This window comes from Aedes albopictus, chromosome 3 (assembly GCF_035046485.1).
Source record: "Aedes albopictus strain Foshan chromosome 3, AalbF5, whole genome shotgun sequence".
Taxonomy (NCBI): Eukaryota; Metazoa; Arthropoda; class Insecta; order Diptera; family Culicidae; genus Aedes; species Aedes albopictus.
Window position 1 is genome coordinate 410,751,628 of NC_085138.1, and position 14,347 is coordinate 410,765,974.

Consider the following 14,347-nt stretch of genomic DNA (forward strand, 5'->3'; position numbering starts at 1 on the left):
AAATGTAATAAGAAGGCACATAATGTGTTTATTGCTAAATAGACAAATCGAGAGATGGGATTCAAATCGAACCCATGCGATTTCATAGCGAATACAGCGCTTTTACTTACTAAGCCACAGGAATGAGATAGGAAGTTAAAATGACTCCGAGCCCACACCATGAACAATGAACACCCTCTTTTTCACGATTCCATCTTTCTTCTAGTTTAGTTTCCGATGCTTGGTTCAAAAACCCCAAATAATCCACCTAGCGGTGATGGTGCCTTTCTCATGCCTTAAAATATCCTTTCTACTGAAGTCATTAAGAAGTTCCAGGTCATCATTTTTGCATATCGAATATCTTCCCCAACTACTAAAGAGATCCATATTGCATGGTTTCAGAGCAAAACCTCGAGAAAACAACCACCATCTTAAATCTTAGATGTTCTGTTACTCATTTTTGGACTTCTGACGTACTTCTCATGCTAAATATAGCCATATTGCTAGGTTTCAGCACCTTAAATTACATAAAAACAGTCGCCGTATTGAATTTGGCGCACCGTTTTGGACGGATTCCGGAACTCTTCCTCATACAGATTAGTAATATTGCATGGTTTAAGAGACCTCGTTAAACAACGAACATTTTGAATTTTCAGAATTCAAATTTTAGATTCTAGACATGTTTCCCATACCAAATATGTCCAAACCCTACTAAATAGGCTCTAACTTGAGAGGTGGGCCAGTATCTTGGATTTTGGATAGCCATTTTGGATTTTCCGGTGACTATTTTTGTACTACAAACATCTTCTCCATACCAAATACACTCATCTTGCATAGTTTTGAAACACAAACCTGCATAAGATTATTAGTTCACCATTTTTGGTCTCCGAACATCTTCCTCATATCAAATATAACTTTGAATAACTATGTTGTTTATGTTGCAAGAAATGGAGAAAACAACAATACTGTTGCCCAAAGTGCTCAAACAGCATCAAATTAGGCAAGGAATCATAATACCCAGTACCCACGCTTTTTGCACCATTTCATTGCAGAAACGGAGAATTGGCCTTCTCACCATACCTTCAGCTTATTACTACAAATGAGGGGGTTAGAAGCAAAGGGGTGTAAGTGACAAAAATCCACTTTCGAGTAAATGAGGTTTAAAGTTTTTGACCAATTTTTCATCCCATACAAAATGTATGGAGCTTCAAAATCAACCCAATTTTCTCTGATTTATTGCAATTTTTCAAACCATCGTAGAAACAATCTTAAAAAAGTTCATGAAAGCTTGAAATCTGGAGAATTTTATGATATGCACAGCTCAAAATCGACAAAATGGTCACTTACACCCCTTTGATTCTGGGCCCCTCAAATCTAACACTTCACCGATCTGTCCTATTGGGCATTTTCAACTGACTGGAATCATGGGTTGCAAAACGGTGAGTCGATAAAGAGAGCGTCCAATATAGCTCTGGTCCTCACAAGTTCCTACCTCATGCTTCCACGGGTCAAACGATGACAAAGACCGCCATCTAAGAGTTGTGTGCTTAGCTGGTAGTGCAGCATGGGCACTGTTGTCCTTCTGACTTCAGCTAGATTGAGGAGGTACGATCCGAGCGTCTGTTCACCAAGGAGGTGCGGCTCAAACAGCGTCTGTTCTGGCATCCAGCGGCTGAGTAAGAAACGCTGCACCACGCCCAGCTAGATCCAAGGTTGTAGCCCCATCAGCGTGGTCGTCCCAGTGTTGGTTGGGACGTTATACAGAACTGGCACGATGGCCCTCCGGCGAGACAGGAGTGTTGGCGTAGGCCCAATAAGCCACACGTAAAAATCCCCATTGCGAATAACATAGGAGAAAAAACGACTCGATACAATTGGCAAAGACCCACGCGACGAAATAACGACTACGATTGGAAACTTGGAACATGTAATGGGGCACGTTCGGTGTAGTACTAGATTTGTAGTATTAAGCTGAATTTTTGTATGGTGAGAAGGCCAATTCTCCCTTTCTGCAATTAAATGGTGGAAAAAGTGTGGGTATTATGATTCCTTGCCTAAATTGATGCTGTTTGAGCAAAACTTTGGATAACTATGTTGTTTATGTTGCAAGAAATGGAGAAAACAACAACACAGTTACCCAAAGTTTTGCTCAAACAGCATCAAATTAGGCGAGGAATCATAATACCCAGTACCCACGCTTTTTGCACCATTTCATTGCAGAAACGAAGAATTGGCTTTCTCACCATACTAAAATCCAGCTCATTACTACAAATCTAGTACCGTAAACCGGGGTCAAATTGATCTTCGGGTTGAAATTGATCAGACGATTTTCAATTAGATAAAGCCTACATTAAATTGTTTCAATACGATTATTCTTTAGTATATGATTCCAACAGCACGATACTTGAAAGGAAACTTTTTTAAGTATGCCTGATCTAACTGAAAACCAGCTGATCAATTTCGACCCGGAGATCAATTTGACCCCGGTTTACGGTACTTCACCGATTTGTCCTATTGCAAGTCACTAGGTTTCGCAGGATGTGACAGGATAATTTACGACGAACTACATCCCCGCAACTTCGACATCGTGGCGTTGCAGGAACTTTATTGGACTGGACAGAAAGTGTGGAAAAGCGGGCATCGAGCGGCTACCTTCTACCAAAGCTGTGGCACCACCAATGAACTGGAAACAGGATTTATAGTGTTGGGAAAGATGCGACAACGTGTGATCGGCAGCCGATCAACACAAGGATGTGCATGTTGAGAGTTAAGGGCCGTTTCTTCAACTACAGCATCATCAACGTCCATTGCCCACACGAAGGGAGACCTGATGTCGAGAAAGAAGCGTTCTACGCGCATTTAGAGCAAACATACGATGATTTCTCGCTGCGTAACGTGAAAATCGTTGTCGGCGACATGAACGCGCAAGTAGGAAGGGAAGAAATGTACAGACCGGTATTCGGGCGAAACAACCTGCACGAAGTATCGAATGGCCAGCGATGCGTAAACTTTGCAGCCTCCCGTGGTATGGTAGTCCAAAGCACCTTCTTCCCCCTCAAAGATATCCACAAAGCCACCTGGAGATCACACGACCATCAAACAGAAAACCAAATTTACCACGTTCTAATCGATGGTAAATTCTTCTCGGATATAACCAATGTCCGTACATACCGCTATGCGAATATAGATTCGGATCACTACTTAGTCGCTGTATGCATGCGCTCAAAACTTTCGACAGTTATCACCACGCGTCGAAGTCGAACGCCGCGGCTCAACATCGAGCAGCTGCGTAACGTAGAAGTGGCTCAAGACTACCCGCAGCAGTTAGCCGTGGCCCTACCAACGGAAGAGCAGCTTGGCGCAGCTACACTTGAAGATGGCTGGAGGGACATCCGATCCGCCCTCGGCTGCAGCACTAGGCTTCGCGACTCCGAATCACAGAAACGACTGGTACGACGGCGAATGTGAACAGTTGAAAAACGAGAAGAATGCAGCATGTGCGAGAATGCTGCTGCAACACCGTACGAGAGCGAATGAGGCACGTTACAGACAAGCGCAGAACAGGCAGAACTCAGTCTTCCGGATGAAGAAGCGCCAGCATGAAGAACGAGGTCGTGAAGCGATGGAAGAGCTGTACCGTGCTAAGGACAAACGAAAGTTCTACGAGAAGCTGAACCGCTCGCGCAGAGGCTTTGTGCCACAAGCCGACATGTGCCGAGATAATCACGGGAATATTCTCACGAGCGAGCGTGAGGTGGTCGAGAGGTGGCGGCAGCATTACGATGAGCACCTCAATGGCAACGTTGCAAGTACCGAAGGTGGCGTGGTAACAGATCTACAAGAGTATGTGCACAGGACGAAAGACTTCCGGCCCCTGACCTCCAAGAGATTGAGGAGGAGGTTGGCCGGTTGAAAAACAACAAAGCCGCTGGAGCAGATCAACTACCAAGCGAGCTTCTAAAATACGGTGGAGAAACACTGGTGAGAGCACTACACTGGGTCATTACCAAGATTTGGGAGGAGGAAGTATTACCGGAGGAATGGATGGAAGGTATCGTGTGTCCCATCTACAAAAAGGGCGACAAGTTGGATTGCGGGAACTACCGCACGATCACACTACTGAGCGCTGCCTACAAGATACTCTCTCAAATTTTTGCCGCCGTCTATCACCGATTACAAGAGAGTTCGTGGGGCAATATCAGGCTGGATTTATGGGTGAACGCGCCACAACGGACCAGATGTTCGCCATCCGCCAGGTGTTGCAGAAATGCCGCGAATACAACGTGCCCACACATCACTTGTTCGTCGATTTCAAATCGGCGTATGATACAATCGATCGAGAACAGCTATGGCAGATTATGCACGAATACGGATTCCCGGATAAACTGATACGGTTGATCAAGGCGACGATGGATCGAGTGATGTGCGTAGTTCGAGTATCAGGGACACTCTCGAGTCCCTTCGAATCTCGCAGAGGGTTATGGCAAGGTGATGGTCTTTCGTGCTTGCTGTTCAACATTGCTTTGGAAGGTGTAATAAGAAGAGCGGGGATAAACACGAGTGGGACGATTTTCACGAGGTCCGTTCAGCTGCTTGGTTTCGCCGATGATATTGATATTCTTGCTCGTAAATTTGAGACGATGGCGGAAACGTACATCCGACTAAAGAGTGAAGCCAGGCGAATCGAAGACAAAGTACATTATGGCAAAGGGCTTCAGGGAGGAATCACCGCGCCCGCCACCCCGAATTCATGTCGACGGTGATGAAATCGAGGCGGTTGAAGAATTCGTGTACTTGGGCTCACTGGTGATCGCCGAAAACGACACCAGCAGAGAAATTCAGAGGCGCATTGTGGCAGGAAATCGTTCTTACTTTGGACTCCGCAGAACTCTACGATCGAATAAAGTTCGCCCTAACACGAAGTTAACCATCTACAAAACGCTGATTAGACCGGTCGTCCTCTATGGGTACGAAACATGGACCCTACGTGCAGAGGACCAACGCGCCCTTGGAGTTTTCGAACGGAAGGTGTTGCGTACCATCTACGGCGGAGTGCAGATGGAAGACGGGACTTGGAGAAGGCGAATGAACCACGAGCTGCATCAGCTGCTGAGAGAACCAACCATCGTCCATACTGCGAAAATCGGGAGGCTACGGTGGGTGGGTCACGTCATCAGGATGTCGGATAGCAACCCGACTTAAATGGTTCTCGAGAGCCATCCGACCGGTACAAGAAGACGTGGAGCGCAGCGAGCTAGGTGGGTCGACCAAGTGGAGGACGATCTGCGGACCCTACGTAGAGTGCGGAACTGGAGACAAACAGCCATGGACCGAGTGGAATGGAGGTGGCTTCTATGTACAGCAGAGGCCACCCCGGCCTTAGCCTGATCGGTAAGGTAAGGTAAGGAATCAAGTCACTTGCACTGTCTAAATCAGGCATTACAAGAAACCTAATGCCTGGTTTACATTGTCCAACTGAAACGAACATTTCACTTATACACTTCTCAAACATGTTCAATCCAATGGAATGATGTGTTTAGACTAAATTGACCAGACGTCCCGGATTCAAGCTAGTCGTCCCGCATTGTAAAGTGTCCCGGAAATATCCCAGATTTCAACAATAGCTAAAATATGTTTTTTCTTGGCCTATTTTCCTTGATTATTTCTTTTGATCCGTAAATTTTATCTTAATGCTAATTCTTCACGCGAATTGCTTCATCCTTGTAAGCTCTCTGCATGTGAATTTGATAACTATCTGCCAGAACTTTCGTTCACCTTTTTTCAAAAACTATTTCGTATATAGTATTTCCAGAGATATCCATACATACATCCACACTATAGCAACCCACAGGGCGTTCTTTGAGTAATACTGATCCCGTTAGATAAATAAAATCCAAAGAGAAGCATGCCAAGGGCTGCTGGATTCGTGGGAAAAATAGTATATCTTTTGAAGCGGGCATGTTTAGTTGGATAATCTAAACGAATTCTTAACATATTATTTTGAGAAATGTTTAAGTAATGTCTGAAAAGTTCCAATGAACAAAGTGTCATTGCGTAAGATATACGAATCTTCCAGAGAAATGCTGAAAGAATGCCTTAGTAAACTGTCAGGGAAAATTCTCGGGGGACATTGTTGAAATTTTTCAAAATTTATGTGCTACACCCTTCAAAATTATCTTATGCAAGGTATTTTGTCCTGGTTTTTTTAAGGTTTCTTCGAGAACACCTTCAACTATTCATCTAGGAATGCCTGAAAACAATCCTCAAGCATCCCAGCAACTTCTATCCCTACTTCCTCGTGGTGCCGACCGGAAACTACGAGCAACCTTAGGGAAGATCAGGTATCCAACCCCGGTGGGAACTTTGGTCGTAGGCTGACAGGGAAGGGGAGGTTTGCTTCTGCAATCCTGAGCGTCTGTTCTCCAGGAGGAGTGGCTCACAACAGCGTCTGATCCCCATGTTAGGGGCGGCTGATCAACGTCCGAGTGCCAGGGAAGGACTCTAAGCTCAACTGTGCACTATGGTTCTCCGGAAAGTAGGGGGTTGGAGTCAGGCCCTGCGAGCCAGCCGTAAAAAAAAACATTGTAACGGAAAATCAGCAACAGAATAATACGAACCGATACCAACGGCAACGACCCCAGCGAACAAAAAGGACTTGCGATTGGAAACTCGGTACGTGGAACTGCCGATCTCTCAACTTCGTTGGGAGCACCCGCATACTCGCAGATCTACTGAAGGACCGAGGGTTCGGCATCGTAGCGCGGCAGGAGGTGTGTTGGACAGGATCCATGGTGCGAACGTTTAGAGGTAATCATACACTGAAATAAATTTTGTTGTCGTTTCTACCGAATCCATGGTAAAATTGAGAACCGTATCAACAATTTTCAACCGACTGCAAAATACTGTTAAATGCACTGAAACATTGTCAATATTGCCATGCGTGAAGTACTTGTCACTGAAAACATTCTTGATGCTACTATTTTGGCATTGTAGTTTTAACCACGTTTATCCAAGACGCACATCATTCAATTCGACATGGTCGAAATTACTATGCCAAAAAAGTAGCATCTAGAATATTTTCAGTCAAAAGTGCTACACGCATGGTAATATTGACAATTTTTCAGTATATTTAACAGAATTTTGCATTCGGTTGAAAATTGTTGGTACGGTTCAGAATTTTACCATGGATTCGGTAGAAACGACAACAAAATTTAATTCAGTGTACCATCTACCAGAGCTGCGGCAACACACGCGAGCTGGGAACAGCTTTCATTGTGATGGGTGATATACTGAGGCGTGTGATCGGTTGGTGGCCGATCGACGAAAGAATGTGCACGTTGAGGATCAAGGGTCGATTCTTCAACTTCAGCATAATAAACGTGCACAGCCCACACTCCGGATGTACTGATGATTACACGGACGCATTTTACGCGCAGCTCGAACGCGAGTAAATATACGACGTCAGATTTATACGTTCAGGTAGGCCAGGAGGATGACGATTGGAGAGTTCAGCTCCCACCAGCTGACGAACGAAAATGGCCTACACCTCATCGATATCACCGCCTCCAAGAACATGGCCATTCGTAGCACATTACTCCAGCACAGTCTCCTCGTATCGTTACACCTGGAGATCACCATAGCAAACGGAATCACAAATCGACCACGTTCTAATTGACGGACGGCACTTCTATCTATTGTCGCCCATGACGACTCCGACCACTATCTGGTGATGGTCAAGCTGCGCCCAAAACTCTCCGTCATCAACAATGTACGGTACCGGCGACCGAAACGGTCGAAGAGCGACTAAAACAACCGGATGTCGCCTCAGCATACGCGCGGAATCTCGAGGCCGCGTTGCCAGACGATGGCGAGCTCGATGAGGCCCCTCTACAGGACTGCTGGAATACAGTGGAAGCAGCCATCAACGACGCATCCGAGAACCCCACGTGGAACGGAATCGACGGAACAAATGGTTCGACGAGGAGCGTAGAACGGTTTTGGAGGAGAAGAACGCAGCGCGGGCGGTAATGCTGTAGCACGGGACCCGACAGAACGTTACAAACAGAAGCGGAAACGGAACTGCTGTGCCGTTCCCACGAAACAAGCTCAACGCATCCCGCAACGGCTTCGTGCCGCGAGCCGAAATGTGCAGGAATATGGACGGAAGCCTTTTGACGGACGGACGTGAGGTGATCGAAAGCAGCACTTTGGTCAGCACCTGAATGGCGCGGAGAACGTAGGCACGGGATACCACGGTAACGGAGGAAACGACGATGCCAGTGCAACGGAGGACGGAAAAGAACCAACTCCCACGCTGAGGGAAGTTAAGGATGCCATTCATCAGTTTAAATCCAACAAAGCAGCTGGTGAGGATGGTATCGCAGCTGAACTCATCAATATGGGCCCAGAAAAGTTGGCTACCTATCTGCACCGGCTGATAGTCAGGATCTGGGAAATCGAACAGCTACCGGAAGAGTGGAAGGAAGGGATAATCTGTCCCATTCACAAGAAAGGCGACCATTTGGAATGTGAGAACTCCAGAGCGATCACTATTTTAATGCTGCCTACAAAATGCTATCATCTTCCGTCGTCTGTCACCTGAAACGAATGAGTTCGTGGGAAGTTAACAAGTTGGTTTCATCGACGGCCGGTCGACAACGGACTAGATCTTCAGCGTACGGCAAATCCTCCATAAATGCCGTGAATACCAGGTCCCAACGCATCACCTGTTCATTGATTTCGAAGCAGCATACGACAGTATCGACCGCGCAGAGCTATGGAGAATCATGGACGAAAACGGCTTTCCTGGGAAGCTGACTAGACTGATTAAAGCAACGATGGACGGTGTGCAAAACTGCGTAAGGGTTTCGGGTGAACTATCCAGTTCATTCGTATCTCGCCGGGGACTGCGACAAGGTGACGGACTCTCATGCCTACTCTTCAACATCGCTCTGGAAGGTGTGAGGCGATAAACCGGGCTCAACAGCAGGGGAACGAATTTCACAAAATCCGGTCAATTTTCGTGCTTTTCGGACGACATGGACATTATCGCCAGAACATTCGGAACGGTGGCAGAGCTGTACAACCGCCTGAAACGCGAAGCAGTAAAAGTCGGACTGGTAGTGAAAGACTCAAAAACAAAGTACAGACGGACCTCTGATCCTTACTGACGGCTGACAACAACGTGAGTCGTAAAATTCGAAGACGCATCATCAGCGGAAGTCGGGCCTACTACGGGCTCCAGAAGAAGCTGAGCTTTAAAAAGATGATTCACCCACGCACCAAATGCGTCATGTACAAAACGCTAACGACTGGTGGTCCTCTACGAACACGAGTTTTCGAGTGACGCTTGCTAAGGACGATCTTCGGCGGTGTGCAGGAGAACGGTGTGTTGCGAAGAAGGATGAACCACGAGCTCGCTGCACTTTACAGCGAACCCAGCATCCAGAAGGTGGCCAAAGCCGGAAGGATACGGTGGGCAGGGCATATTGCAAGAATGCCGAACAACAACCCTGCAAAGCTGGTGTTTGCAACTGATCCGGTTGGCACAAAAAGGCGTGGAGCGCAAAGAGCACGATGGGCGGATCAGGTTGAGCGTGACCTGCAGAGCATTGGGCGCGTCCGGCAAGCGGCCGGGAGAGCGGCAACCACAAACCGAGTATTGTGGCGTACTATTATTGTTGATCATGTCTTGACTTAATGATGTTGAACAAATAAAACTCTCTGTTATAATTCATAATTGCTTAAGTGTCGTAAACGTAAATTTATTTTAATATTTTTTTTGTTTTGTTTGTACATATTCCAGAACTAAGCTGCTACATAAACATACAGATCATAAAAATAAGTAATTGCAAGAATGACTTCAAACTTTATTCTCACAGAACATTTTGTTTCTTGAAGGTCGTGGGTTTGATCATTTCTTGTCGAGTACCTAACATATATTAAAAATGGAGAAATCACTGGAGTTTACCCTCAAGTTCTTCGTAGAAATAATCAGATTCATAAGAAAACTGGGGAGCAATATTAACTGATACAAACAATTTCTGTAAAGTATGGAACGTTTTTAATTATTTATTGGGTTACATTGCACATTTTCATGGAATATGTGCATTCTTTACGGAGCGCTTTATGATTCTCTATGGAGCGTTTCTAGTTGTTAATGGCTGCAATAAATAGGCTGCCTTTGAAAACGGGTACGGTTATCTATGCCCATGCTTAATCTGTTAAGGGACAGAAGATCGAAGGACAACACTTAACTTTTCTTTTGAAATATACTTGTCGGCCTTTTGTCCTTTCGATTTTTTTTTGTAGTTCGACTATTTGAAAATGAATACTGTTCATCAATTTGCGTCATTTTTCATTCCAATCATTCAACTGCTGCATATGTCCTAATCGAGTCTTTATTCGGGTAATGTGTGTTACTACGATCTTCCCTTCTTGGCTTCTGTCTCTCTGTTTGGAACTAAAAATAGCGCAATCGTCCAGAATGACGTTGCATTCGAGAAACGAAAAAAAAAAATACGTAGAAATACTTGGAAGTTCAATGTTGTTGTCCCTTTCCTTTGATTGTCTGATTGGGTGGGTCCAACCAAACCGGTACATGACGGATTGCGTGGTATTTGCGAACGGACCGTTAATTATGACTCCCGAATGGTAGAGGAACCAAAACAGAATTCATTCTTATCGGAAGAGTAGATGCCTTCCAGGCTTCCTCCAGCCAGCAGCAGCGGTCAGACAGCAAATGTTTTGACGAGCAAAAGGGGCAACGATGACTTCTAAATTGTGCGTTTTCACTTTCGATTCCAAGGCAAAAATACCGCTCGGTTCCAGGAAGGATGACCATTGAGAAGCGCTTTGCTGCACAGTGCACATTCATCTACGTAGATGGGATTGGATGCGGTATTAAATCATTCTCTCATGTTACTTTCGCCCTTATTTAAACTCAATCTAGATGTTTAATGGGATTGGCAAGTGTAAGTTATGATATGATTGTTGATCCGTACTAAGTAGGGGAGACTGAGGAGACTTGATCCCTGGGGAGACTTGTTCCCCCCATATTTGCTCGGGATCAAAAACATTTTTCTTCTAGCATATTTTTTCCAAAACAACTCCTGTATAAACGACTATGTTTTGGCTACAAGTGATTTCGATTGTACTTTGCATTATTTTTTAACGGCTGATGGTTTGTTTTCAGTCCTTCAGAAATCTTTTAGGCGATTCCAAAAAATCTCAATAACTTTGTGAAAATTGAACCAAATCGTGTCAAAATTTCACAGCACATAGTTTAAATAAAATACTTTCAGACTTATTTATCCAAATAAGGCTGCTGATAACATATTTTAATTAATTCAGCTTAGTATACACAACAGTGACATGGGGAGACTTGATCCCTCGAGGATTACACACACATTATACATGTGAAAAATAAAATTCCATTCGGAAGCCTACTTTTACTTGGAATTCTAGTTTATTCAACGATAAAATGTGTCAGATAATTATAACTTTAGTACAAACCAAGAAAAGGGGGATCAAGTCTCCCCATTTTGAAAATATGGCATAGCCTTAAAAATTTCAGGAAATCTTACAATTTTAAACATTCCATATTCATCGAAAATACAAGAAAACTCGAAAAGAAAATGAATAGGAAGACTCTGAAATTATTTTCCCTTTAAATAAACCATGTGCTCAAAGGGGGATCAAGTGTCACCCATTTTTAAAAAATACATCATAAGACATGCCTCTATAAAAACAGTTTTGAAAACTTTAACAATAATTTAAAGGCCTTCTGCTGTGTATTAACTTGCAATAGATGTTTACCTGCCATTTTGTACGGAAATCGGATCTAGTTTTGTGTTTTTTCCTAAAGTTTCAAGTAAATTAAGAAAAAGGGATCAAGTCTCCCCAGTCTCCCCTACAGTTAAGTAAAATAAAGTAGAAAGACTAAAAAAACGGGAAAAAAGCTAAATTAAACACTAAAGCTATAGTAGAGTAAAAGTAAAGTAAAAGTAAATCTTAAATGAAGTTATGTTATGTATAGTTGAGCATATTCATGTAGAGTCGTGATGACACACCGCGAAGTAAAACAGCACTCTTCGATTCACGATGTTCGGCTGCAATATCTAATACACAAGATAAAAGTAGGCCACACGAATTAAAAACAGCCAATGCTACATCTATACGAGGAAAACGGACAGAGCACGAACACATGTCGATTATGACACATAATTTGCTCGTGATGCGATTATGAATATTTTATTCGGCACCCTCTGGAACCCTTTCCATAAATTTTAGATGGGAAAACGATTATTTTCGCAACAAATTAAACATCATCGAGAGGTTTTTTTTAATGCTATTCCTTATTGTCCTTCGAGTACATAGGAAGCGGTGTGGTGCCCTGGAAGGAAAAACGCCACGCTTACTGTGTGATATTTCCGCAAATTATGCCCTATTCTTCCGTGCTGAATTTTGGGGAGAAACCGGTAGGATTATCTATCATTCACAGGCTGTTATGTATCTACGATGCAGCTTCTTCCGGCTTTCTACTTCAAGGAAGGAAAGAAGACAGTGCAAGATGCTTGAGAACGAGGAAACGCTCGATTTGCTGCTGGTACCCGTTTCTTTCGAGATTTCACCGCAGGTTATGCGATAATGATGAATTTTTGGAAATTTACATAACCCTGCATAAATCTAACATTGTGCCCATCTAAATGCAGCAGAACGTGGTTCTAATCGATTTCAAGGTTACACAACAGCAGGGAAATTTTGCAACTATCTAACCGTTTCAAACCGGAACTGTGGATATATTCCATGATGGGACTGTTGCGCGTCGTTCGGCAAGGTCCTGAGAGACTGGAGGTCAAATTTGGATTCGCACGGTGCTAGGAAACCTGTTCTTTTTGCAAAAGGTGTGTGGATTTTAAAGTAGGGAGGGTTAGACTTTTCCAAATGGCCATTCCGACTGGGTTTGTCCCGTTTAGGGATGACAAACCTGTTTGTCACTTCGACAGGGGAGACAATGTAAGCGGTTTGTGCTTTGTGTTGCTATTTTACTTTGTGGTGAAATGTTAATACAATAGAATGTATGACCACTTGAATGCTGAGGTATCATCATTTTCCCATCATTTAAATGGGTTGAAAAAAAAAAACAGACACGGTTTGTAAAACATTCCAAATTGTTGCCCTGATTGTGTTTCTACATTTTTCCGTGCAATGAACTGTTACTGTCAATTTTTTAAGTAAAATACTAGAATTGTTAGAAATGCATTTTAGAATGGTGTTTCAGTCATTTTGTATTGAATTATTTAATTTTGGATCCTGTCAGTTTAATAGGGGCAGTACAAACCTTGATTGGTAACAAACAAAACAAAACAAATCGTGAATATGATCAAAGTATAATCATGAACAGTATCATCGTGTTCACAATCCGAGGATTCACGATTCGTTGATCAAATAGTTACATAGCAACTGCATTTGTTTTCAATAGGACGAAAATGGGAACACTTTGCTTAATCTGATCAACACATTTTACGCCGATTTCTCCTCTCATGGCATATTTCATTGCGAGAGCGATGCGTTGCAGCTTGAATCGAACAAAAATATGCGATATGTGATGTGGACTGCTGCGGGATCGATTTTTTTTCCATTTTTAGCTTACGCACTTCCGTACTACTAGTGACGCTTGTTGAGCGAGTAAATATGTGCCTATGTGGTGTGAATGATGTAGACCAGGGGGAAATCTATTGAATCGTAGAAGGCACGTCGCCTGCGGTCTACTTTGATTCCGAAGAAAATACTCTGCGTGCTAGGGGTGTACAACAACTTCAGTCAATTCAAGTGATACAATATTCCTTGGCATCCCTTTTTGGAGCAAAACCAATTTCTCCACTATAGTCAGTGAAGCGGTGGTGACTCGCTTCGGTTCTTGCAGTATTAAACAGGCGACACGTTTTTCTACCCATTCAGCCGCATTTCACCGCTCGATAGCAAGCAGTTCAAAAACGTGTGTAGTAAATCCATAACTTAGTGGAAATCCAAATCCAGTAGCCAGCGTTGTCGTCTATTTATAAATCATGGCAAATCATGGAAAGTTCTGTGATTGAGGGGGCACATCGCACACACCCACCGTTGACCCCACATGAACTGTGGAAAGTGGGAAATTCGATATGAAATTATACAGCCATACCTAATATTGGATGCGTAGGTGGTACAGCGTGCATAGAATGCGCATACCTTTATCGGGGTCCGTTAAATTCTCATATAAAAACAATCACATCAGCTGGAAAGAAAATATGGAGACGCATGGTCGTTAGTTAGTTAGTTGGCACAAATTTCCCAAATGGAGGAGAACGTGCCTCTGTAACCGACCTAC